We start from the raw sequence: 25602 nt of genomic DNA, 5'->3' as shown, positions 1-25602 counted from the left end.
ACCCAATCGCGTGCAGGGAAAAAAACAAACATGATTGGATGATGGAAGTCAGCAGAGCTGCTGCTCATTTACTAAGCTCTGCAGCAAGTGCTCTTGCGGGGTGTGCACGTGCACAATTTGCCTTTAGTAAATCAACCCCAATGTCACTTTTATACATTGTGCTCGTTGTCCTAGAATTTTATTGCAATAATTATTATTCAGAATTATTCATGTCCTTATGTTAACACCCTAGAATTTTGCAATAGGAATGAAGGAGGAGTATTTAATGAAATCCACATTTGTGGAGCTGCTATCTTTAGACGCGGTCGCATTTGTCCAGAGCTGCAACTATTTGAGAAGGTAACAAATCACTAAACATCTAAAGTATAGGAAGGTGTTCAGCTTAATTGTGATAATGTGTTTTTTTTGTTTATAGGGGCTACTTTTTTTATTATATACAGTTTATGCTTCCTAGGTGACAGTCCTGCACTTATTCGCCTTTTTTCTCAGTGTAAATTTATGGGTCACGACTGACTGGTTCAAAATAACATAAAACGGAGCTTCTCTTACCAAACAAAACCTGTTCAACTAGTATTTTCAGAAAGAGACTGATTAGGGACCTAGGATGTACCCTGTATGTTATTTTGAGTCCCGATCTGTGTATTGGAGCTCTTTCTCCATTGGTCACTGAAATAGGCGCTACTACTGTATGTCATTGTTTGTAAAAAGCTAACTAAACTAGATGGTATTTCTTTATTATTATGATTAATATAGTTTTTATACAGGGGTTATTAAAGCATACCTACATAACACCAACATGTCAGAACAAAAAATAGAATCACTGAGTTGGAAAAAGGATCACCCCCTTGTATCAGTATTTTGTTGAAACACCTTCTGCTTTAATTACAGCCTTCAGTTTGATGGCATATGTCTCTACTAACTTTGCACATCTAGAGGCAGATCCTCGTACAGCGGCGCATTTATGCGCCGGGCGTAGCGTATCTATTTTCTATCTATCTTTTTTTTTTTTCAAATCCTGAGGCCCCGTACACACGACCGAGTTTCTCGGCAGAATTCAGCCAGAAACTCGATCGGAGCTGGATTCTGCCGAGAAACCCGGGCGGGTGTACACTTTTGGCCGAGGAAGCCGACGAGGATCTCGGCGAGGAAATAGAGAACATGTTCACTGTTTCCTCGTTGTTCAATGGGAAATTTCGGCTCGCCGAGATCCTCGGCGGCTTCACAAGGAATTTGACGAGCAAAACGATGTGTTTTGCCCGTCGAGTTCCTCGGACGTGTGTACGAGGCCTAAAAGAATCCGCTCCGTAAGTTACGGCGGCGTAGTGTATCTTTGCCGGCGTAATGGCGCTTAATTCAAATGGATGTAATGGGGGCATGTTTTATGTAAATACGTTGTGACCCGACGTAAACAAAGTTTTTTTTTAACTGCACATGCGCCGTCCGTGGGGGTATCCCAGTGAGCATCCTCGAAATTAACCCGGAACAAGCCAATGCTTCCGACGGTGACGTCATTCTACGCAAATCCCTATTCGCGAACGACTTACGCAAACGACGTAAAAATTTCAAAATTGTACGCGGGAATGACGGCCATACTTAACATTGAGTACGCCTCATAACAACAGCTTTAACTATACGCCGGAAAAAGCCAAAAGAAAACGACGTAAAAAAATGCGACGGCCGGACGTACGTTCGTGGATCGCCGTAAATAGCTCATTTAAATACTCGACGCGGAAATCGACGGAAACGCCACCTGGCGGCCGCCGAAATATTGCATCTAAGATCCGACTGCGTACTAAGACGTACGCCTGTTGGATCGATCCCAGATGCCGTCGTATCTTGTTTTGTGGATACAAAACAAAGATACGACGCAGGAAATTTAAAATTACGCGGCGTATCAATAGATACGCCGGAGTAATCCTTTTGTGGATCTGCCCCCTAGACTTTGCAATATTTGCCCACTGTTCTTTGCAGAACTGCTCAAGTTCAGTTACATTTGATGGAGACCGTTTGTGGACTGCAGTCTTCAAGTCATTCCACAGATTTCTAATGGGGTTTAAGTCTGGGCTCTGACTAGGCCATGCAAGGACATTCACCTTTTCCACCTTCGACCACTGTGTGGTCATTTTTGCTGTGTGCTTTGGGTCATTATCATGTTGGAAGGTAAACTTTCCATTGACAACCTTTTAGCTGAGGGCAGCAGATTTTCCTGAAGAATTTGATGGTATTTTGCCCCAACCATTTTCCTTCTATCATGACCACTTGCTTACTGGGCACATAAACCCCCTTTGTGCCCAGGCGAAATTTCAGCTTACGGCACTGCGTCGCTTTAACTGACAAAAAATTTACGTCCTTTTTTCCCCACAAATAGAGCTTTATTTTGGTGGTATTTGATCACCTCTGCGGTTTTTATTTTTTGCGCTATAAACAAAAAAAGAGCGACAATTTAAAAAAAATATATATTTTTTTTACTTGTTGCTATAATAAATATCACATTTTTAAAAAAAAAAAAAACAATTTTTTTCTCAGTTAAGGCCGATACATATTTCTCGACGTATTTTTGTAAAAAAAAATAAATAAATCGCAATAAGCGACTGGTTTGCGCAAAAGTTATAGCGCCTACAAAATAGGGGACAGAATTATGATTTTTTTTATTATTATTTTTTTTACTGGTAATGGCGGCGATCTGCGATTTTTATTGGGACTGCGACATTATGGCGGACACATCGGACACTTTTGACACAAATTTGGCGCCATTTACATTTATACAGCGATCAGTGCTATAAAAATGCACTAATTACTGTATAAATGTGACTGGCAGTGAAGGGGTTAACACTAGGGGGTGAGGAAGGGGTTAAATGTGTAGCCTGGGTGTGTTCTAACTGTGTGGGGGGAGGGAGCTGACTGGGGGAGGTGACCGATGCTGTGTCTCTATGTACAAGAGACACAGATCGGTCTCCTCTCCTCTGACAGCACGTGGAGCTCTGTGTTTACACACAGAGCTCCACGTCCCTGCTGTCTTACCGACGATCGCGTGTACCCGGCGGACATCGCGGCCGCCAGGTACACGCATCGGCTCCCGAGCGATGCGCCGGGACAGTGTTTACCCGCTGCGCGCCCCCCAGTGGCGCGCGCGGGTAATGCTTTGAAAAGACGTCCAAAGACGTCCAGTTGGTACTTGAGAGCCGCGCTGTTGACGTCTTTTGTCAATAGCACGGGTCTCAAGTGGTTAAAGGATATTATCACCGCCATACTTTACCATAGGAATGGTGTTATTTGTATGGTGAGCTGTATTTGGATTTCCACCAGACATATCGTTTGGTGTTGCGGGCTAATAATTCAATTTTAGACTCATCTGATGACTTTAAATGTACCTTGAAGATTCTGAGGCCACATGGAAAAATTTGTTATTGTCAGATGAGACTGTCAGATGATTCTGTTTTTTATATTTTTTCTGACATCTTGGTGTTATATCTTTCACTTGGAAGCTATAAGTTGTGCTAGAAAATACAACGGGATAAAACAAAAACTGTATCTGTCTTAATTTCAGGCTGTAAAGCAACAAAATGTGATTATTTTATTTGGTTTTCTATACCGACCAGTGGTGGCTGGTGCTAAAACATTTGGGAGGCGGCACAAACTAACTAACCCCCCCCCCCACAAGAGACAGACGGTGGCCATCACCTTCCCCGCCATTCGCTATTGCCACATAAGTGGGTGTGCTCAGGGCACAGTGCTCTGCGCCCTGGGCCCACCCTTTTTTGAAACCTATTAGGAAAAAAAACATTGGAATCTATGTGTCTGGCTCCCCACATGTTGATTAGGGGGCCGTACGCATGGATGGGGGGGTGGCGGCCCTAATAGAGCAGATGCCACTGATACCCACTGTATATACTAAGGTTCTATTACATACTTTATTCCTGATCAGAATTAACACCATATTAACCCTTGTTTACCATAACTAGCCCTAATTATTTGTTAAAAAAAAACGTCACTTTTGTTTTCGTTAATCCCTTTGTATGAAATTTGTATGGGGGGGGGGGGGGGGGCTTTTTTACTTCTCTTCTGCTTAAGTAAAAAAAAAAAAGTTGGATTTGTTGTTGTGTTAAGGAGGGGTGATTTAAGGGGAAGAGGACTTGCACTAGGAGGTGATATTTGGAGGTGAAGGATTTGCACTATGAGGTGGAATGAGTGGTAGGGAGGGATTTGTGTTAGGAGGTTACACAACCCAGACTCTTTATCATGTACTGTACCTGGTGACAACTGGAATGTTGTGGAGGCCTCTCTCACCTCCTGCCCAACACTTCTGAAGGTGAAGGCAGAGAGTATGTGGGCATAGAGTGGTATAAGTGCCAGAGTAGCTGGCTGGTGAAGTCCACACTCAGGCCCCGTACTCACGACCAAACATGTCTGCTGAAACTGGTCCGCGGACCAGTTTCAACAGACATGTTTGGCCGTGTGTAGGCCCGAGCGGACCATTTTCGGGCGGATCGGACAGGTTTCCAGCGGACAACTGTTTCCTGGACTTGCTTTAAAACAGTCCGCTGGAAACCTGTCCGCCCGGACATGTATGGTCGTCTGTACAGACCTATCGTACATGTCCTGCCGCCCGCCATCCCTGGCATGCGTCGAATGACTTTGACGCATGCGTGGAAGCATTTTAAAGGCAGGCCGCCCACGTCATTGTCGCGGCGACACCGCGACACCGACGCGGCGACACCGCGGACACGCCCCGCGTATTGTTTACGTGCGGACCTCTGTTCGATGGTGTGTACAGCCATCGAACAGAAGTCCCCGGGCAGTCATGTCCGATGAAAACGGTCCGCGGACCGGTTTCATCGGACATGTCTGCTCGTGAGTACTCGGCCTAAGACTCCGTTCACACCGAGGCAGTTTTCAGGCATTTGATTGCTAGAACTAGCGCCTGAAAACTGCCTCTCATTCATTGCAACGGGTGCTTTTACCACCTGGCGGTGTGCTTGCGGGACGTTATAAAAAGTCCTGCAAGCAGCATCTCTGGGCAAATTTGGGAGCGCTGTATACAGTGCCCCTGCCCCTTGCATTGAATAGGCAGTGCACCAGAAGCGCCTGAAAAGCGTTTAGAAAGTGCCGCAACATGGGAGGTTGTGTCCCCTTTTTTGGGGTTAAAAGTGCCCCACTAGTGGCCGAAATGTGGCGCAAAAGGGCAGCTTAACCACTTGCTTACTGGGCACATATACCCCCCTCCTGCCCAGGTGAAATTTCAGCTTCCGGCACTGCGTCGCTTTAACTGACAATTGCGCGGTCGTGCGACAGGGCTCCCAAACAAAATTGGCGTCCTTTTTTCCCCACAAGTAGAGCTTTCTTTTGGTGGTATTTCATCACCTCTGCGGTTTTTTTTTTTGCGCTTTAAACAAAAACAGAGCGACAATTTTGAAAAAAAATTCAATATTTTTTACTTGTTGCTATAATAAATATCCCAATTTTTTTTTAAAAACATTTTTTTTTCTCAGTTTAGGCCGATACGTATTCTTCTACATATTTTTGGTTAAAAAAAATCGTAATAAGCGACCGGTTTGCGCAAAAGTTATAGCGCCTACAAAATAGGGGACAGAATTATTATTATTTTTTATTATTTTTTTTTTACTAGTAATGGCGCGATCTGTGATTTTTATTGGGACTGCGACATTATCCACAGATCCACGTCCTTGTCTGTGTAACCGCTGATCGCGGGTGCCTGGAGGACATTGCGGCCGCCAGGCACGTGCATCGCCATCTCAGTCGCGCGTCGATTGCCATCCACACTGCGGCCGTATATAGTCGTACGGCCGGCAGGAAGTGGTTAAACAGTTGCGCTTTACCACGAACGCACGGGTGGTCCCAGTGTGAAAGGGGTCTTAGGTGGATGAAGCTGTTAATGCAGGAGCAAAAGCCAAAGTCCAGGAGAAAGCCGGGTCACAGGTAAGCAGGTTCAATAGATCAGGTCACAAGAATACAGGTAAAAGCTGAAGACCATTCAGCAGCTACTCATGGTGACAGGCCAGTTTAAATAGGCAACTGGGTGCCAAGTATGCACACTAATTCATATGCGCGCGTGTACGCGAGTGCATGCACGAATGCGTGCACTATGAACTGGAATAGTACATCTATTGCCTCTTTGCCTAAAAGTATTAGCATGTGAGCAATGCCCACGTGCATGAATATGAGCATAAATCCGCACAGTTTTTTTTGGTGCTAGGAATCTGGTTTACCTTACACTCTTGCATTCTCTTCATTTTTTACTCCTGCACTCTCCTGCAGGGGTCAGGTGTATGTAGTATACACCTGACCCCTGCATTTTGTGCAATATAAACTGCTGACCCCTGTACTCTTTTGTGGTACAAAATCTTGTCCCCTGCGCCTTGTATGTTATATACTCCTGAACCCAGTACTAATGTAAGGTTACAGACACCTGCTCTGAATACACCATATTTGCACATTACATACTCCTGACCAAAGTGTTTATTGTCTCAACAGTTGCTAAGCAGTCCTCGACTCTTTTAATGAAGTTCTTCCTTCAGGTGAGCTCAAAATGTTATCTCTGTCTATTTTCAGAGTGTGCTGAGGTTTATACTTTTCTGTGAGGCCCCGTACACACACGACAGAGTTTCTCGGCAGAATTCACCGAGAAACTCGGTCAAAACCCGGATTCTGCCGAGAAACTCTGTCGTCTGTACAGTTTTGGCTCGATGGAGCCGCCGAGGAGCTCGACGAGAAAATAGAGAACATGTTCTCTATTTTCTCGTTGTTCTATGGGAGAAGGCGTCCCGCCGAGCTCCTCGGCGGCTTCATCCCAGAACTCGACGAGGAACTCGACGTGCCAAGCACGTCGAGTTCCTTGGCCGTGTGTACGGGGCCTGAGAGTCTTGCTTGTGGCACAACATTCAAAGTATATTTTATGGGTACAAGAAGGCTTTTGTTTTATATAACCATGCCCCTTTAAGATCCTTTCCAATGTTCATGCAATTTGGATACTGCCACTATACGCGTGCCGCATTTTTTTTTTACTCTCCTTGGGGTGCCCCAGGTCTTTTACAATCCCAGCAACGCCCCTGGGTGTGAGGAACATAAACAATTTAGGACTAGGTACTTTGGGATACAAAAAAGCTAAAGGAGTAAGGAAAGGGAAATTGGACTGAGCGTCCAAACTGAAGAGAGGAAAATTTCCTACGGTCTGAAAAGGACGGGCAAGCAAAAGAAAAGGCTACTGAAAAAAGGTGGAAGTGTATCCTTAAACAGATGGGGCCAGATCCACATACATTTCGATCGGCGTAGCGTATCAGAGATACACTACGCTGCCGTACCTTACCTGGCGTATATTCAAATCCTCAGCGAGTTTGCGCCGTAAGTTACGGCGGCGTAGTGTATTTCTGGCGGCAGGTTTCAAATTGGACGGGTTTCATTTAAATGAAGCGCGTCCCCGCGCCGAATGAACTGCGCATGCGTCGTCCCGAAATTTCCCGCCGTGCATTGCGCTAAATGACGTCGCTAGGACGTAATTTTTTAAACTTAGACGTGAGTTACGTCCATCCCTATTCACGGACGACTTACGCAAAAAATTTAAAAAAATAAAATTTCGACGCGGGAAGGAAGGACATACTTAACATGGCAAGTCTATCTATACGCCGCAAAATACCAGCTTTAACTATACGCCGGAAAAAGCCGACTACAGACGACGTTAGAAAATGCGACGGCCGCGCGTACATTCGTGGATCGTCGTAAATCGCTAATTTGCATACCCGACGCGGAAAACGACGCGAACTCCACCCAGCGGGTGCCGAAGTATTGCATCTAAGATCCGAAGGCGTACGAAGCAGTACGCCTGTCGGATCTTACCCAGATGCCGTCGTATCTTGGTTTGAGGATTCAAACTAAAGATACAACGCGGGAAATTTGAAAGTACGCCAGCGTATCAGTAGATACGTACTTCGTCTGTGGATCTGGCCCATGGTTTCTGGCTTAAGTGGGGAGCAGACTATGAACATCTATGAGGACCCACAGCTGTAGGACATAAGGATTGGGATCCTTCTGTTTCGATTATTTATTTCCCATGTTGGGACTAGGGACGAGCCTAACTGCTTGCCGACCACCGCACAACTATATACGTCGGCAGCATGGCACGGACAGGCAGAAGGACGTATATATGCTCACCTTTAAGATCGCGGCATTGTGGATGCGTGCCGCGAGCCCGACCGCGGGTGTACCGTGGACTCGATCGCCGTGGGGATACCCTTGATCGTCTCACGGTGAGGAAGAATGGGGAGATGCTGATGTAAACAAGCATCTCCCCGCTCTGCCTAGTGACAATGACAGCAATCACCGCTTCCTGTATTCGGAAGCGGTGATCACTGTCTTGTCACATGTAGCCCATCCCCTCTACAGTAAAAATCACTCAATAGGGCATACTTAACCCCTGCAGTGCCACATAAAGGTTAACCCCTTCACTGCCAGTGTCATTTTCACAGTAAACAGTGCATTTTTATAGCACTGATCACTGTAAAAATGATAATGGTCCCAAAAATGTGTTCTAAGTTTCCGCCATAATGTCGCAGTCACGATAAAAATCGCTGATCGCCGCCTTTACTAGTAAAAAAATATATATATTAATAAAGATGCCATGAAACTATCCCCTATTTTGTAGACGCTATAACTTTTGCGCAAACCAATCAATAAACGCTTATTGTGATTTTTTTTTACCAAAAATATGTAGAAGAATACATATCGGCCTAAACTGATGAAAAAAAATGTTTTTATATATTTTTTGGGGGATATTTATTATAGCAAAAAGTAAAAAAATATAGATTTTTTTTCAAAATTGTCGCTTTATTTTTGTTTATAGCTCAAAAAAATAGAAACGCAGAGGTGATCAAATACCACCAAAAGAAAGCTCTATTTGTTAGAAGAAAAGGACGTAAATTTTTCGCAATTGTCAGTTAAAGCGACGCAGTGCCGAATCGCAAAAAGTGGCCCGGTCTTTGACCAGCAAAATGGTCCGGGGCTGAAGTGGTTAAGGTTCAGTCCAGGGCTGGGACAAGGGGTGGGCAGGAGGGGTGGCTACCCTGGGTGCAATGGTTTATTGCAGGGATGGGGCACCCTGACCCTAACCCTAAGGGAAAGGAGAAAGTGCAGTTTGGCATCTTTGCCCTAGATGACTTCTTCCTGACACTGCTTCAGTCCAATGTAAAAGGAAACTGATATAAAATGACACTCTGTTATAAGGGGTGACTCTGGTTTAAGAGGTAATTCTGATGTACGAAGGGGGCTCCTGGTGTAAATGGGGGCCCTTGATGTAAAAGTTACAAAGTTAGCTTGGCTAGTTGCATTACTGCCTGGTTGTTAAGTAGTCAATTACTATTTTGAAAAGTTCTTCTGTAAGGTGGGCCGAAAATCTTATTTAACATATAGTGGTGTAATAGATTTCTTCCGGCCCAAAATCAGAATGTATGTTCTATTCTGCCTCTGACCCAAATTCAAGGTGATGTGAATGCATGCATGCAAAAGAATCACACTGGGACACACTGGTCAGTGTGAGCTCTTTCTCATCAACAGGGCGTTTATTCAGGGTCATAGCCCCTTATATAAACAAAGTGACATAAGCAAACGTCTACACATATGTGTGTATATTATTGATTCATCTGTATATGGTCCCTTTTTCTGTCGACATCTGTTGTTACACGAGGCAGCATTCCAGAGCTTCAGCAGCCATCTTTTCATGGTCGATGGGAAGGGAAGGAAAAGAGTGAGTGAAAAGGAACATCTGTTTCTTGTTTTGAGTAAGGAAATTACTGCTGTCCTGTTACATGAATACTAAAACACACATACATAAAGAAGAAAAGAAAATAACAATATTTGAGTGGGTAAAAGAGAGAGATAACATCATTTAGTCATTTTATCAACTCCATCACAGTGGGAAATTGACATTGGCCCAGATTTAGGTACATTTGCGCTTTATTTGCGGAGGCACAGGGCAACGATTTTGCCCTGCGCCCACGCAAATATTTTGCGCTGCCCTCGATTCACGGAGCAGTAGCTCCGTAAATTGCAAGGGCGCGCCGGCAAAATTGCCCGGCGTAAGCGTGCGCAATGTAAATGATCCCGCCGGGGGCGGGAATCATTTAAATTAGGCGCGCTCCCGCGCCGAGTGTAGAGCGCATGCTCCGTCGGGAAACTTTCCCGACGTGCATTGCGGCAAATGACGTCGCAAGGACGTCATTTGCTTCAGAGTGAACGTGAATGGCGTCCAGCGCCATTCACGATTCACTTACGCAAACGATGTAGATTTTAAATCTTGCGACGCGGGAACGTGGGTATCCTATAGCATTGGCTGCGCCTGCTATTAGGATGTGTAACGTTACGCGAAACCCGACGTACGCAAACTACGTAATTTGCGTAAGCAGGGCTCGCGCAACGTTGTGAATCGGTGTTAGTATGCAATTTGCATACTATACACAGATCACAATGGGAGCGCCCCCTAGCGGTCATCGCTAGAATGCAGCCTAAAATCTGCGTGGCATAAGAGCCTTATGCCACGCAGATTTTAGGCTGCAGTCGGCGTAGCGATGTTCCTGAATCAGGAGCATTCGCTACGCCGGAGCAAGTAAGCAATTGCGCCGTGTAACCTATGGTTACACAGGCGCAATTGCTTCTTGAATCTGGGCCATTGTACCCATATATTTAATCTCTTAAAAAATATATAGCATATGCATTAACGTTACGTAGCAGTTAAATTATTTAGAAGTTTGTCGAATATTTCACTATATAGAAATGTGCTTTTTTATATTTGAACCTCCCATACATATTATATTGTATTTTATTAGAGCTAACAAGAGTTCAGTGACAGAAAGTCACGTGCACATCTTGTAGGTCAAGGTAATAAGAGTTCAATGATAGAAAGTCGTAAATATGTTTTTTGACCTTGGCATAAGGAACAATAGATATAATGCCAAGACAGATGTCTTCTAACCTCCGTGTGAGGGGGTCTTCTTGAGACAAGAAGAACCATCTAGCGTTTATGGCTAAGTCAAATAAAATTACATGGTGGCATTTTGATTACATTTTTTGGATATAATTTGTGGTGACACGTATGGTTCTTTTGTTGAAGCTATTATAAATGGGCCTGCAAGCCTATATTCTTTCTATATTGCTTGTTCCCGACTGGCCAAAAAAATCTACTTCATAGGAGCTCCTGCCTGGTATTGATCCTTCATCTATTCTACTTCAAACATTTTATTTTTATTAAAGTGGTTCTTCAGGTCCCTGATGTCAGCATCTTAACTGTGAAGGGGAGTGTGTACCTCTAAAAACTTGTACTAATGACATTGGCTGGGAAGGGGTTAAACACAGTGGCGGCTGATGCTCAACATTTTTTGGAAGGGCGCAAACAAACGAAAAAAACATCAATTGCAGCCTCACTGTGCCCATCAACCGCAGCCACTGTGTCCATCAAACGCACCCACTGTGCCCATCAAACACAGCCACTGTGCCATACAATTGTCGCTACTGTGCCATGTCATCAAACGCAGCCACTGTGCCCATTAATTGTCGCCACTGTGCCATGCCAAACGCAGCAACTGTGCCATCAATTGTCAACTGTGACATCAATTGTCGCCACTGTGCCCATCAATTGTCGCCACTGTGCCATTCTATCAATTGTCGCCACTGTGCCATGCCATTGTCGCCACTGTGCCATGCAATTGTCACCACTGTGCCATGCCAAACGCAGCCGCTGTGCCATTCCATTGTCGCCACTCCGCTGGCTCTGATAGACACTTCCACAGCCAACCAGCTGCCCGCACAAAGTTAAGCCGCCGTACATGAATCTACCTAATATTTAGGTAGATTCACGTACGGCGGCTTAACTTTGTGCGGGCGTAACAGATGTTATTTACGTTACGCCGCCGCAAGTTAGAGAGGCAAGTGCAGTATTCACAAAGCACTTTCTCCTTAAGTTGCGGCGGCGTAGCGTAAATTGGCCGGCGTAAGCCCGCCTAATTCAAATGTGGAAGAGGTGGGCGTGTTTTATGGAAATTATTCGTGACCTCGCGTAAATGACGCTTCGAATGAACGGCGCATGCGCCGTCCGTGGACATATCCCAGTGCGCATGCGCCAAATCACGTCACAAAAAGTCAATGCTTTCGACGTGAACGTAACTTACGCCCAGCCTCATTCACGGACGAGTTACGCAAACGACGTAAAACGTGAAAAATTTGACGGCTGTCCGACGTCCATACTTAACATTGACTGCGCCATCTTTTTGGTGGTTTATCTTTACCCCTGAAAACGCCTTACGGAAACGGCGTATCTTTACTGCGACGGCCGGGCGTACGTTCGTGAATAGGCGTATCTAGCTGATTTACATATTCTAGGCGTAAATCAGCGTACACGCCCCTAGCGGCCAGCATAAATATGCAATTAAGATACGACGGCGTAGGAGACTTACGCCGGTCGTATCTTAGCAATATTTAAGCGTATCTAAGTTTGAGCATAATTATAACAAATTATATGCCATTGGCACAGTTGGCTGAAAAAGTTCTGCCATCTGTAGGCATACCAAGTTCACGGCCAACGCCTTTCGCACAAAATTCCACGGATTTGTCCGATGGAAATCCGATCGTCTGTATGAGGCTTTAGAGGGGTAAGGATGTGGAACTTTTCACAGTTACTAGTGTCAGTGGGGAGTGTAGATACGTTCCAAAAACTTTTAGGCCTCGTACACACGATCGGATCTATCCGCTGGGATCAGTTCCAGCAGACAAATCCGGTCGTGTGTACGGCCTAGCGGACATTTTTCGGCGGAGATTTCTCCAGCCGACGGATTTCCAGCGGATAAAAATTTCTTAGCATGCTAAGAAATCTATCCGCTGGAATCCAGTCCAGCGGACTGATCCGGTCGTCTGTACAGACTCACCGGATCAGTCCGTCCGCTCCCCTCCCTCACACGCGTCGTAATGATTCGACGCATGCATGGAAGTATTTACCTTCCAGCGTCGCGCACGTCGCCGCGTCATCGTCGCGGCGACGGCGCGACACGTCACCGCGGATGTATTCTGCGCGGATTTCGATCTGATGGTGAGTACAGCCATCAGATCCAAATCCGCCAGAGGATTTATCCGCTGGGAACGGTCCGGCGGACTGTTTCCAGCGGATATCCTCTCGTGTGTACGGGGCCTTATGTGTTTCTTAGCGAGCGCAATATACAGGTACAGTGGTACTGACATAAACACACACATTGAACTGGATTGACTGGTGTCTTCATTTAACCTTACCAGCTATGCAAACTGTGGGCCAGATTCACCAAAGAGATACGACAGCGTATCTCCTGATACGCCGTCGTATCTCTGTGTTAGGACCGTCCTAACTATGCGACTGATTCATAGAATCAGTTACGCATAGCTAGCCCTAAGATCCGACAGGTGTAATTGAATTACACTGTCGGATCTTAAGGATGCAATTCTAGGCCGGGCGCTAGGTGGCGAGGCCATTGCGGCCGGCGTAGAATATGCAAATGAATACTTACGGCGATCCCCGAACGTCCGAACGGCCCGTCGATCTAACTGTACGTTGTTTCCGTCGAGTTACGTCACGTAAAATTAGGGCTGAGCCCTAGTTGTCCTAAGCCATGTTAAGTATGGCCGACGCGTTCCCGCGTCGAAATTTAAAAATCAACGTCGTTTGCGTAAGACGTCCGTGAATGGCGCTGGATGCCATTTACGTTAACGTCTAATCAAATGACGTCGGTGCGACGTCATTTAGCGCAATGCACGTCGGGTAATTTACCCAACGGAGCATGCGCAGTACGCTCGGCGCGGGAACGCGCCTAATTTAAATGGTGCCCGCCCCATTTGAATTGGGCGGGCTTGTGCCGAGCGCTATTACGATACACCGCCGCAAGTTTACAGGTAAGTGTTCTGAGAATCAGGCACTTACGCTGTAAACCTGCGGCGGTGTAACGTAAATCACATACGTTACGCTGCCCAGGAGCAACGTAATTATATGTGAATCTGGCCCTGTCTCTTTATTAGGCTGGATTCACGCCTATGCATTTTTTGTGCTTTTTGCATTTTGCAGATTTGCAGTACAGTCCATTTACCATGGTTTCCTATGGAACATGTTCTGTAGCGCAAATCTGCAAAATGCATAGGTGTGAATCCAGCCTTAGAATACTTTAGGAAAATAAACAAAGATCATTGTAACATAATTCAAATTTTAATTTGGGAAGAACCTGTTCTTCAATGACACTCTGCCAAAAAATTAACTCAGATGTTCTGTGCATACCGTCACACTCACTTAGCGTTTAGATAAACAACCCCAACAAAGAAAAACTTGGCAGGTAATTGTATATTATGAACAAGGTGATCCATCAGCATTGCAAGAAAGTACTTAGAAGCATTTCCTGAAACATTGGCTTCAAAAAAGATTTCCTCCTCGCTCTTTTGTCAGACGAGTAATGAGGAAAACCCCGAAGGACCTCGACCAGGTAGGAGTTTAACACCATTATTCGGTCCCTTCTTTTCAAAGTTGATGGACTTTCCCTGTCACCTATAGCATTCGATTATTGAAGGGGGAAAGCAGTGTTGGTGAGGTGGCTTTGTATGCATATGCTTAACCACTTGACCACTGGGCACGTAAACCCCGTTAATAACCAGACCAATTTTCAGCTTTCGGTGCTCTCACAATTTGAATGACAATTACTCAGTCATACAACACTGTACCCAAATGAAATTTTCGTCCTTTTTTTCACACAAATAGAGCTTTCTTTTGGTGGTATTTAATCACCGTTGGGTTTTTTATTTTTTGCGCTATAAGAGAAAAAAGACTGAAAATTCTGTAAAAAAAAATAATTTTTCTTTGTTTCTGTTATAAAATTTGGCAAATTTAGTATTTTTTTCTTCATTCTTTTGCATAAATGTGAAAGATGAAGTTACGCCGAGTAAATAGATACCCAACATGTCACCCTTCAAAATTGCACACGCTCGTGGAATGGCGCCAAACTTCGCTACTTAAAAATCCCCATAGACGACGTTGCAGGGTATTGTGGGGTATTGCGGGGTATTGCGGAGTATTGTGGGGTATTGCGGAGTATTGTGGGGTATTGCAAGGTATTGCGGGGTATTGCGGAGTATTGTGGGGTATAGCGGAGTATTGCGGGGTATTGCGGAGTATTGCGGGGTATTGCGGAGTATTGCGGGGTATTGCGGGGTATTGCGGAGTATTGCGGGGTATTGCGGGGCATTGCGGAGTATTGCGGGGCATTGCGGAGTATTGCGGGGCATTGCAGAGTATTGCGGCTATTGCAGAGTATGGGGGCATTGCAGAGTATTGCGGCTATTGCAGAGTATGGGGGCATTGCAGAGTATTTTGGGGTATTGCAGAGTATGGGGGTATTGCAGAGTATGGGGGCATTGCAGAGTATGGGGGCATTGCAGAGTATGGGGGCATTGCAGAGTATGGGGGCATTGCAGAGTATGGGGGCATTGCGGAGTATGGGGGCATTGCGGAGTATGGGGGCATTGCGGAGTATGGGGGCATTGAGGAGTATGGGGGCATTGCAGAGTATGGGGGCATTGCAGAGTATTGCACAGGGAGGGATGGATGGCTGGATCTGTGACTACATGTGTCACAGATCCAGCCCGCAGCAGCAGCAGCTGCTGCTGCTTCCGCTCTCTCCCCTCTCCTCTCTCACACTGTACCGTTCGGTACAGAGAGGAGAGGGAGGAACCGGCGTCATCACATGACGCCGGTTTGTTTACTAGTGATCGCTCCGTCATTGGACGGAGCGATCACGTGGTAAACCGCCGCTATCAGCGGCGATTTTTCGTGATCCGTGATCAGCCGGGTCCGGAGGACCCGGCGGTCACGGAGACTCCCGTGTGCGCGCCCCACAGGGCGTGCGGGAGCGCGATTCTGGGAGGACGTACATTGACGCCCTCCCAGAGTTAAGCAACCGCCTTGTAGACGTATTTCGTCTATAGGGCGGTTGTTAAGTGGTTAATTATGGACATAAGCAAAAAACTTATTTTAGAAGGATTTTCTTGATTTGTTGGGTTCAAAAATGCCAGTGTTTGTTAAAAAAAAAAAGAAAAAATGGATTGACATGTGTACATAGATATGCTTTGATATAAGCCTGAGGCCCCGTACACGCGTCCGAGATTCTCGACGAGAAAAACACATTGTTTTTCTCGTCGAGAATCTTGTGAAGCCGCCGAAAATCTCGGCGAGTCAAGTTCTCCCATAGAACAACGAGAAAATAGAGAACATGTTCTCTATTTTCTCGACGAGATTCTCGGCGGCTCCATCGAGCCGAAAGTGTATACACGGCCGGGTTTCTCGGCGGAATTCAGCTCCGACCGAGTTTCTCGCTGAATTCTGCCGAGAAACTCGGTTGTGTGTACGGGGCCTCAGAGTGATTTATAGCATTTCACTAGTCTTTATATATAGTGGCCCAGATTCAAGAAGCAATTGCGCCTGTGTAACCATAGGTTACGCAGCGCAATTGCTTACTTGCTCCGGCGTTACGAATGCTCCTGATTCAGGAACATCGTAAACGCCGACTGCAGCCTAAAATCTGCGTGGCATAAGGCTCTTATGCCACGCAGATTTTAGGCTGCATTTTAGCGATGACCGCTAGGGGGCGCTCCCATTGTGATCTGTGTATAGTATGCAAATTGCATACTAACACCGATTCACAACGTTGCGCGAGCCCTGCGTACGCAAATTACGTTGTTTGCGTACGTCGGGTTTCGCGTAACGTTACACATCCTAATAGCAGGCGCAGCCAATGCTATAGGATACCCACGTTCCCGCGTCGCGATATTTAAAATCTACGTCGTTTGCGTAAGTGAATCGTGAATGGCGCTGGATGCCATTCACGTTCACTTTGAAGCAAATGACGTCCTTGCGACGTCATTTGCCGCAATGCACGTCGGGAAAGTTTCCCGACGGAGCATGCGCTTTATGATCGGCGCGGGAACGCGCCTAATTTAAATGATTCCCGCCCCCGGCGGGATCATTTACATTGCGCGCGCTTACGCCCGGCGCGCCCTCGCAATTTACGGAGTTACTGCTCCGTGAATCGAGGGCAGCGCAAAATATTTGCGGGGGCGCAGGGCAAAATCGTTGCCCTGCGCCTCTGCAAATAGAGCGCAAATGTACCTGAATCTGGGCCAGTAGCTGTATTCTCTCTCTTTCTTTTTTTTCCGGCTATTGTTCCCTTTTTTTTCACCTGCCAGTAGCACAATTCCTGTCCTACGGTGAAAACATTCACTCACCATAGTGGGGTAGATTCAGAGAGAATTTACGCCGGAGTATCCATAGATACGCCGCGTAAATTCAAATCTGCGCCGGCGTATCTTCTTTCTGTATTCAGAAAGCAAGATACGCCGACATTACCCTAACATACGACTGGCATAAGTCTCTTACGCCGTCGTATCTTAGGGTGCATTCTCACGCTGGCCGCTAGGTGACGCTCCCGTCGTTTTCAGCGTAGAGTATGCAAATTACCTAGTTACGCCCATTCACAAACGTACGTGCGCCCGGCGGTAGTTTTTTATGTCGTTTGCGTAAGTCGTTTTCGTCGTAACGTTGCTCCTGCTATTAGGAGGCGCAGCCAATGTTAAGTATGGACGTCGTTCCCGCTTCGAAATTTGAATTATTTACGTCGTTTGCGTAAGTCGTTCGCGAATAGGGCTGGATGTAATTTACGTTCACGTCGAAACCAATACGTCGTTGCGCCGTACTTGGAAGCAATGCACACTGGGATATGTACACGGACGGCGCATACAAAACGTCAATCACGTCAGGTCATCATACATTTACATAAAACACGCCCCCCCTTCCAGATTTGAATTACGCACGCTTACGCCGTCTCCATTTACGCTACGCCGCCGCGACTTACGGAGCAAGTGCTTTGTGAATAATGCATTTGCTCCTGTAAGTTGCGGCGGCGTAGCGTAAATACGATACGCTGCGCCGCCGTGAGCTAAAGCGCAGCTACGTGAATCTACCCCACAGTCTATGGAGGAGCAGCATTTTCACCCTGGGACTGGACTACAGAACACCTCTCCCTCACCTCTGTAAAATGGGACGGGGGCATTCTGAAGTTTAGAGGTAGCTGGGAACAAAGTAACTGATGAGAATGCAACACAGAACGTTATGAGCCAAAAAGATTTCTGGCAAGATCAGCAGGTATTTTTTGCCCATACAGTGCTCATAATTTAAAAAAAAACTCACGCAAAATTTATAAAATGTTGTGAAATTTGCTGCATCAGCTCCACAAAACACAATATACCAAACAGCACCTATAGAAACCTTAAAGTGGTTGTAAACCCTCAGGTAGAACTTTCACCTACAGGTAAGCCTAGATTAAAGGAGTTTTTTTGCTGAAATGACTGTTTACAGGGTATAGAGACATAATAGTTAACTGATTCCTTTTAAAAACGATTAAAAATAGATAAAAATCAATCATATAATGTACCTGTAGTTTCTAGTTTTGTTTTTGCATGTTGTTTCCTGCCTCTGTGCTGTACAGAGCCAATACAGGGCAGTGATGGTTTGGAAAACGAAACTGATTGGTGCTGAGGGGTTTTAGACACACAGGGCCAGATTCTCAAAGGCCTTACGACGGCGCAACGCCGTCGTAAGTCCTAATCTGGCCCGGCGTATCTATGCTACTGATTCTTAGGCCCCATACACACGAGAGGATTTATCCGCGAATACGGTCCAGCGGACCGTTTCCGCGGATAAATCTTCTCGAGGATTTCAGCGGATTTCTATGCGATGGAGTGTACTCACCATCGCATTGAAATCCGCGCCGAAATCCTCTGGCGATGACGTGTCGCGCCGTGCGCGACGCTGTCATATTTGGAATTCCACGCATGCGTCGAATCATTACGACGCATGCGGGGGATCCCTTCGGACGGATGGATCCGGTGAGTCTATACAGACCAGCTGGTCCATCCGTTGGGATGAATTCCAGCAGATAGATTTGTTTGGCATGTCAGCAAATATTCGATCTGCTGGAATCCATCCCAGGGGAGAAATATCCGCGGAAACAGATCCGCTGGAGTGTACACACCATAGGATCTATCCGCTGAAACCCATTCGCTGGGATTTTTCAGCGGATGGATTCTATCGTGTGTATGGGGCCTTAGAATCAGTTACGCATAGATATCCATTAGATCTGACAGGCGTAAGGCTCTTACGCTGTCAGATCTTAGATGTAATTTTTTTCCAGCCGCTAGGTGTCGCCGACGTAGTTTTTCCCGTTGTCTATGCAAATTAGCTATTTACGTGAGATTTCCGAACGTACGCGCGGATGACGCAGTGAATTTACGACGTTTACGTAAGCGTAAACTTACCCCTGCTATATGAGGGGTAAGTTTACGTAGGTCCGTCGTATGCCATGTTAAGTATGGCGTCGGGTCAGCGTCATCTTTTTCCGTTGTTTACATTGTTTTCCTAAGTCGTCCGCGAATACGACTTTACGTCAATGACGCTCACGCCGGCGTCATTGACGTTTTCCCGTCGTGAGCTGGAGCATGCGCACTGGGCTATTTTTCCGCCCGGCGCATGCGCAGTTCGATCGGCGCGGGGGCGCGCTTAATTTAAATACAAGCCGCCCCCTTTGAATTACGCGGCCTTACGCCGGGCCATTTACACTACGCCGCCGCAAATTACGGAGCAAGTGCTTGGAGAATACGGCACTTGCTCCATTAATTTGCGGCGGCGTAGTGTAAATGGCTTACACTACGCCAACGCCGATTCTATGAGAATCTGGCCCACAGTAATCACACCTCCTTGATTAGTGACCACAGAGAGAAAGCTCCCAGTACTGTGGTCATCAGGAAACACACAGCAACTTGAGATCAAAAACGAACAATGAGGACATGAAAACAGCACTGCAAAAAGGTAAAGGAAGCTATTAAGATAAAAAAATATTTTCCTTTACAACCTCTTTAAGGCTTACCTGTAGGTGCTGGCAATATCTGCTTAACCTCTACGGTTTAGGAGATATTTGCAAAAAAAGACTGTACCGATGTCTATGGCGCAAGAGCACTGAGCGTGCCGTTTTATGAATGGGGTCATGCCGTTAGTGCCCACGCGCATGCACGGGAGTGACGTCACGTGACTCCGGCCAGTCACAGAGCCGGAGTTCACAGACCCTTGAAGAAGAGGGGTGAAGAATGGCCACTCGCTACTAGCGAGGAAGACCAGGACATTGCAGGCTTCTCTTGCAGGTAAGTGACACATAATGGGCTACTATGCGATGCATAGTAGCCCATTATGCTTTACCTTTGCAGGTAAACAAAGGAAGTAAACCCATCAGGGTTTACTTTTTCTTTAAAGCGGAGTTCCAGCCTTTTACTGTTTATTAAAAGTCAGCAGCTACAAAAAGTGTAGCTGCTGACTTTTAATAAACAGACACTTACCTGCTTCATGGTCCAGCAACGCGGCCGCCTGGAGCTCCACTCCTCTCCCCCCGCTCTGCCGGCGCCTCCATTCATAGTGTGGATAGCTTTCGGCTTCACGGCCAGGCACTCACTGCGCATGTGCGAGTCGCGTTGCACTCTATGAGTGGACAGGCGATCTCCTGGGACCTGTCACGTGTCCCAGGAGATCACCTAAAGGGAGGCAAGAGGAGGAGTCGCCTAGGTGGTCCCTGGGTGGAAGTAGGAAGTGGGACAGGAAGTCCCACTCCTACAGAAGCCCCCACTCCTCCCCCAAAAAATATTACATGCAATACATTACAAATGTGGCATGTAAGGGGGCGAGGAGTGCTTAAAGCCGAAGTTCCACTTTTGGGTTTAAAGTGTAACTTCTGCTTTTTTGCCCCCCCCCCCCATCTTTTAACAACTTTGGACACAATTTTCTGATTTTGTGGATCGGGTACCTGGTTTTGACAGGTACCCACTCCCACTCTCAGCCCCCTGCTTTCTGGGACATGTCACAAATCTCAGAAAAAGCTGCAGGACCACTCACAAAGTGCAGTGCGGCTTTTGCATGCGCAGTAGGAAGTCGGCTGAGAAAGCCACTAGGGCTCACAGCTGACTTCCCATAGTAAAGATCCTGGCGCCAAGGACCAGAAGACCAGTGAAGAACCCAACCGGGTGAAGACGGCGCTGGATCCCTGAGTGTCCTAATTTTTCTTGGGGCCGCTGAAGATCCACTTTAACCAGTTGCCAAACAGGCCAATTCTGACATTTCTCTCCTACATGTAAAAATCATATTTCATATCATATTTTTTTTACTGGTTACATGTTTTGAGTTACAGAGAGGGTTTAGGGATAGAATAATTGCTCTCGCTCTAATGTTCGTGGCGACACCTCACATGTGTGGTTTGAACACCGTTTTCATATGTGGGCGGAACTTACGTATGCGCAAGCACATGGGGACAAATATGGGCCAGATCCACAAAGCAGATGCGCCGACTTAACTCGAGATACGCGGCGTAATTGAAATTTACACGGCGCGTATATTTGCGCCTGATCCTCAAAACGAGATACGCCTTAAAATCAGGTTTTTCCGTCCTACCTAAAAAAATTACACCGGCGCTTTTCTGTGCGCAAATTACGCTAGAAACGCCGCTGTTTTGATAGGCAAAGATGCAAATGAGGGAGATAGGGCGATCCACAAAATTAAGTGTGTGCGCCGTAGATTACGCCCTGTGCGCTTCTGTTAGTTTCAATGTGTAAATTTACAGGTCAGCTAAAGCAACACCATTAAGGAAGAGCTGAGCACACACACTTGCTGGACTACAATCTGTATGCCAACATGCCAGGGGCATCCATGCGCATAGATATACTAGTGACTTTAGTAACCGAGGGTACCCCCTCTTCTGAGGGAACAGCAGTCAGGAGACGCCTCGCAGAATGCATCTTTGCACAGTAAACACACACATTAATTATGTCACAATGAGAATGCATGCATGCACACCCACTGTGGTCCCTAGCACAGACACATCACATGCACATCTAATTGGATTAGATCCAAGTACCCCCCCCCCCATTGGTACTTGGGAGGAGTAACGCCCCGCCACGGCTCCAATTCTGTTACTGTGCATTCATACACCATTCAGGGACCTGGGATCACTTCTCCCTGGTCCTGGGGATCCCTTCTCCACCAAAACTGAGGGTGACACCCTTATTTTATCAGGAATGCCACCCCCCACATTCACACATCATTCACACACATAAACCTAATCATAAGTACAGTATAATAAACAAAATCATAAAAATGTAAAAAAAAAAAATCAAAAGTACCCCTGCAAATTATTATCGGCGGCGAGTGCTCCGTCTGGGCTGCCCACGGGCACGGGCACGGCCAACTGGAGTATCTTCATGGGGGGGTGTTAGCAGGGGAGGGAGTATCTTCATGGGGGGGTGGGTGAGCAGGGGAAGGAGGAGCCTCCCCTGGTGTCTGTCCTCCTGCTGGCCTGCCCTCCAAGGCCACTGCTATCCTTGTCAGACAGTTTGTGAGGGCAGCCGCATTGGCCTGGCCAGCCCGGGTATTGTCCTGCACAGCCTGGGTCAGGGCAGTCACCTCCTGGGCCACGCCTGTTGTGGCGGTCTGCAGGTCACACAAACATGTGATGACCGCCAATGAGTTGGTGGCCACATCACCGAGTGACTCCCTCATTGCACCCAGGCTGTGCTCCATCTGGTCAGAGTGTCTTTTATCTGACCCAGAGTGCCAGGCCACAAGCCTCAGGGGCAGGCAGGATGGCGACCCAGAGACTGCTCGGCCACCCCCCTGGTCTCCTGGGTCGCCATCCTGCCTGCCCCTGAGGCTTGTGGCCTGGCACTCTGGGTCAGATAAAAGACACTCTGACCAGATGGAGCACAGCCTGGGTGCAATGAGGAGGAGGGGATAGAGTGACCCTTGTGGGTTGCGGCCTGTTGGGGGAGGAGTGGGAGGGGCCACCCCTGATGGTGGCCTGACTGCTGCCAGCCTCTGGGGTAGGCTCTGGGGTAGCCTCAAGTGTAGCCTCAAGGGTATCCTCAAAGGTCATCATATCAGAGGCCAAAAGGACTTCCCGGCCAATCTCCAGATCTTCTTCCTCCACCCCCTCATCCTCCTCCCCCTCATCCTCCTCCCCCTCAACCTCCTCATGAGGGGAGGTTTGGCCACTCCCCTCCCCTGGGGACTCCTCAGCAGCCTCTTGTCCTTGGGGTGGTGCAGCAGCCTGGCCTGATGGGCCAGCAACCTCCTGGTCATCTGTGGAGGACACAAAACAATCACAGGTTTGAGGATCCACACACTTGGCACATCTTCCCTTCCCCCACCCACACATGCTAATCACCAGATAGAAAAAACAAAAACGTACCTGTCCTCACAGGAACACCTGTCTGATATCCACGCAGGCCCACCCCCTGCTCTGGCTGGAAACACCGGGCCACTGCCCATTCCTCATGTGTATATATATATGTGGCTTGTGTGGAGCACTTGACGGCAGCACCTAAGGCAGAAGCAAGCCTCTGAAAGATACAAAAACAAAACAAGCAGGATGCGCCAATCTAAGTGCAGTAAGTCCAGTTTAATGAGGAATAAAATAAAAGAATATACAAATAGGTAAAATGCCTACTCACAAACAGAAGTAGGTCTCTCACAAACAAAATAAAAACAAAAAATGGATCACGTCTTCCCAGCCTAAGTGGCGCCGTTTTTTGGAATGCAGAGGTCGGGCGTGACGTCATAACACCGGCCTCCGACGATCTTAGAGACTCCGGCGACCATCTGGTCCATCGGAAATCTCTATGATCAACATCCGGGGCTGGCGGATCCGTTCTCCGACTCACCGGAGGGCAGCAGGAGGTGGGGGGGTCCCCTCTCACTGTCCGTAAGAACAATGACCAGCCGCTATGATCTTTCTTATGGAGTAGGGAATTGCCAGCTGAAAAAGACGATATCTGAATGATTCCTGTAGCTGCACCCATCATTCAGATGTACCCCCACGAAGCCGAGGACGTCATATGACGGCCAGCCGTCGGCAAGTGGTTAAACTCCTTGAACAAAATAAAAAATATTTTGAATTCTTGACTAACTGGGGGAGACTTAAACTGGAGAGTGCAAAATCTGGTGCATGATCTATGCATAGAAACCAATCAGCTTCCAGGTTTTAACAAGTTGAAATTAGAAGCTGATTACCATGTACAGCTGCCCCAGATTCTGAGTTTTCCAGTTGTATGCCCCTGTACACCCTCCTGGCAATTTAAGCCTGCACTTTAGCTGTCTTTTGCTATAGCTCGGGTGGGAAGAGGTTAACCAGAACTACTTTTACTGAAGCAATTCAATTGCACATATTGGTCTTTAGTAATTTTTACAGACGGAGAGAAGCAGGGGGAAAAAAAGCTGATGGGAGCACATGAGAAGGGGGAATTAAAACAAAGATGAGCAGGTACAAGACAGCAGTATATAGGGCTGAAGCAACATCAGGCAAGCAAAAACAAAACACTGACATACAGGGTAATAATAGAGGAGGAGGAGGGCCTATATATCTTCCCAGCAGCCAGCATCAGGTGAAGAGTAAAGACCGATTGGAGACACCCGCTGGTGGACACTAGAACTGCAACCTCCCAATCTTGGAAGCACAGTGCCACCAGAAGGTGAACCAGGTAATGACATAGAGATACTCAGTCCTTCGACCCATATCAGGGTCCTGCTTTAGGCTACTTTCACACTGGGGCCGCCAGTGCATTAGCGCTAAAGCGCGTTTTAGCAGCACTTTAGCGATGTTTAAGCAGCGCTTTTCGGACGCTTTTAACCCCCGGTAGCGGCCGAAAAAGGGGTTAAAAGCGGCACTTTTCGAATGCTTAAGAGGCGTTTCGGAAGCGCTGCCCATTCATTTCAATGTGCAGGGCATTTTGGGCGTGCCGTATACAGTGGGCCAGATTCTCATACATTAACGTTGCTCCTGGGCAGCGTAATGTATGTGCTGTACGCTACACCGCCGCAGGTTTACATCCTGATTCTCAGAACACTTACCTGTAAACTTGCGGCGGTGTATCGTTAATTCGCTCGGCGCAAGGCCGCCCAATTCTAATGGGGCGGGCACCATTTAAATTAGGCGCGCTCCCGCGCCGAGCGCACTGTGCATGCTCCGTCGGGTAAATTACCCGACGTGCATTGCGCTAAATGACGTCGCCCCGACGTCATTTGCTTAGACGTTTACGTAAATGGCGTCCAGCGCCATTCACGGACGTCTTACGCAAACGACGTATTTTTTTTAAACTTCGACGCGGGAACGACGGCCATAGTTAACATTGGTTGCCCCTGCTAATAGCAGGGGCAACCTTACGCGTCGCGTACGCTACGGAAACTACGTACATTATCAGCGTCGGACGCGCGTAGGTTCGGAAATCTCGCGTACTTACCTCATTTGCATAGACGACGGGGAAAACGACGATGCGACACCTAGCGGTGGGAAAAATAATTACTTTTAAGATCTGACAGCGTAACAGCCTTACGCATGTCAGATCTAATGGGTATCTATGCGCAACTGATTCTAAGAATCAGTCGCATAGATACCCAGGGCCAGATGAGGAGTTACGACGGCGCTAATGGTGTTGCGCCGTCGTAACGCCTTTGAGAAT

General features: G+C 47.1%; 1 protein-coding gene across 2 annotated transcripts in view; it reads left to right on the top strand.

The window, feature by feature from the left end:
* The first annotated feature begins 280 nt into the window (after positions 1-280).
* The window catches only part of LOC120909279 (phospholipid-transporting ATPase IK-like), a 232230-nt gene continuing 206908 nt past the window's right edge, over positions 281-25602 (top strand). The window contains exons 1-2 of one of the 2 annotated variants that reach the window (XM_040321017.1): positions 281-339; positions 6493-6536. The gene's annotated coding sequence lies outside the window, so the exon portion shown is untranslated. The remainder of the gene's footprint in view (positions 340-6492; positions 6537-25602) is intronic. The other variant, XM_040321018.1, reaches the window with a different exon arrangement.

This window comes from Rana temporaria, chromosome 8 (assembly GCF_905171775.1).
Source record: "Rana temporaria chromosome 8, aRanTem1.1, whole genome shotgun sequence".
NCBI lineage: Eukaryota > Metazoa > Chordata > Amphibia > Anura > Ranidae > Rana > Rana temporaria.
Note: the sequence above shows the minus strand (reverse complement) of the source record. Positions and strands in the feature narration are given on the sequence as shown.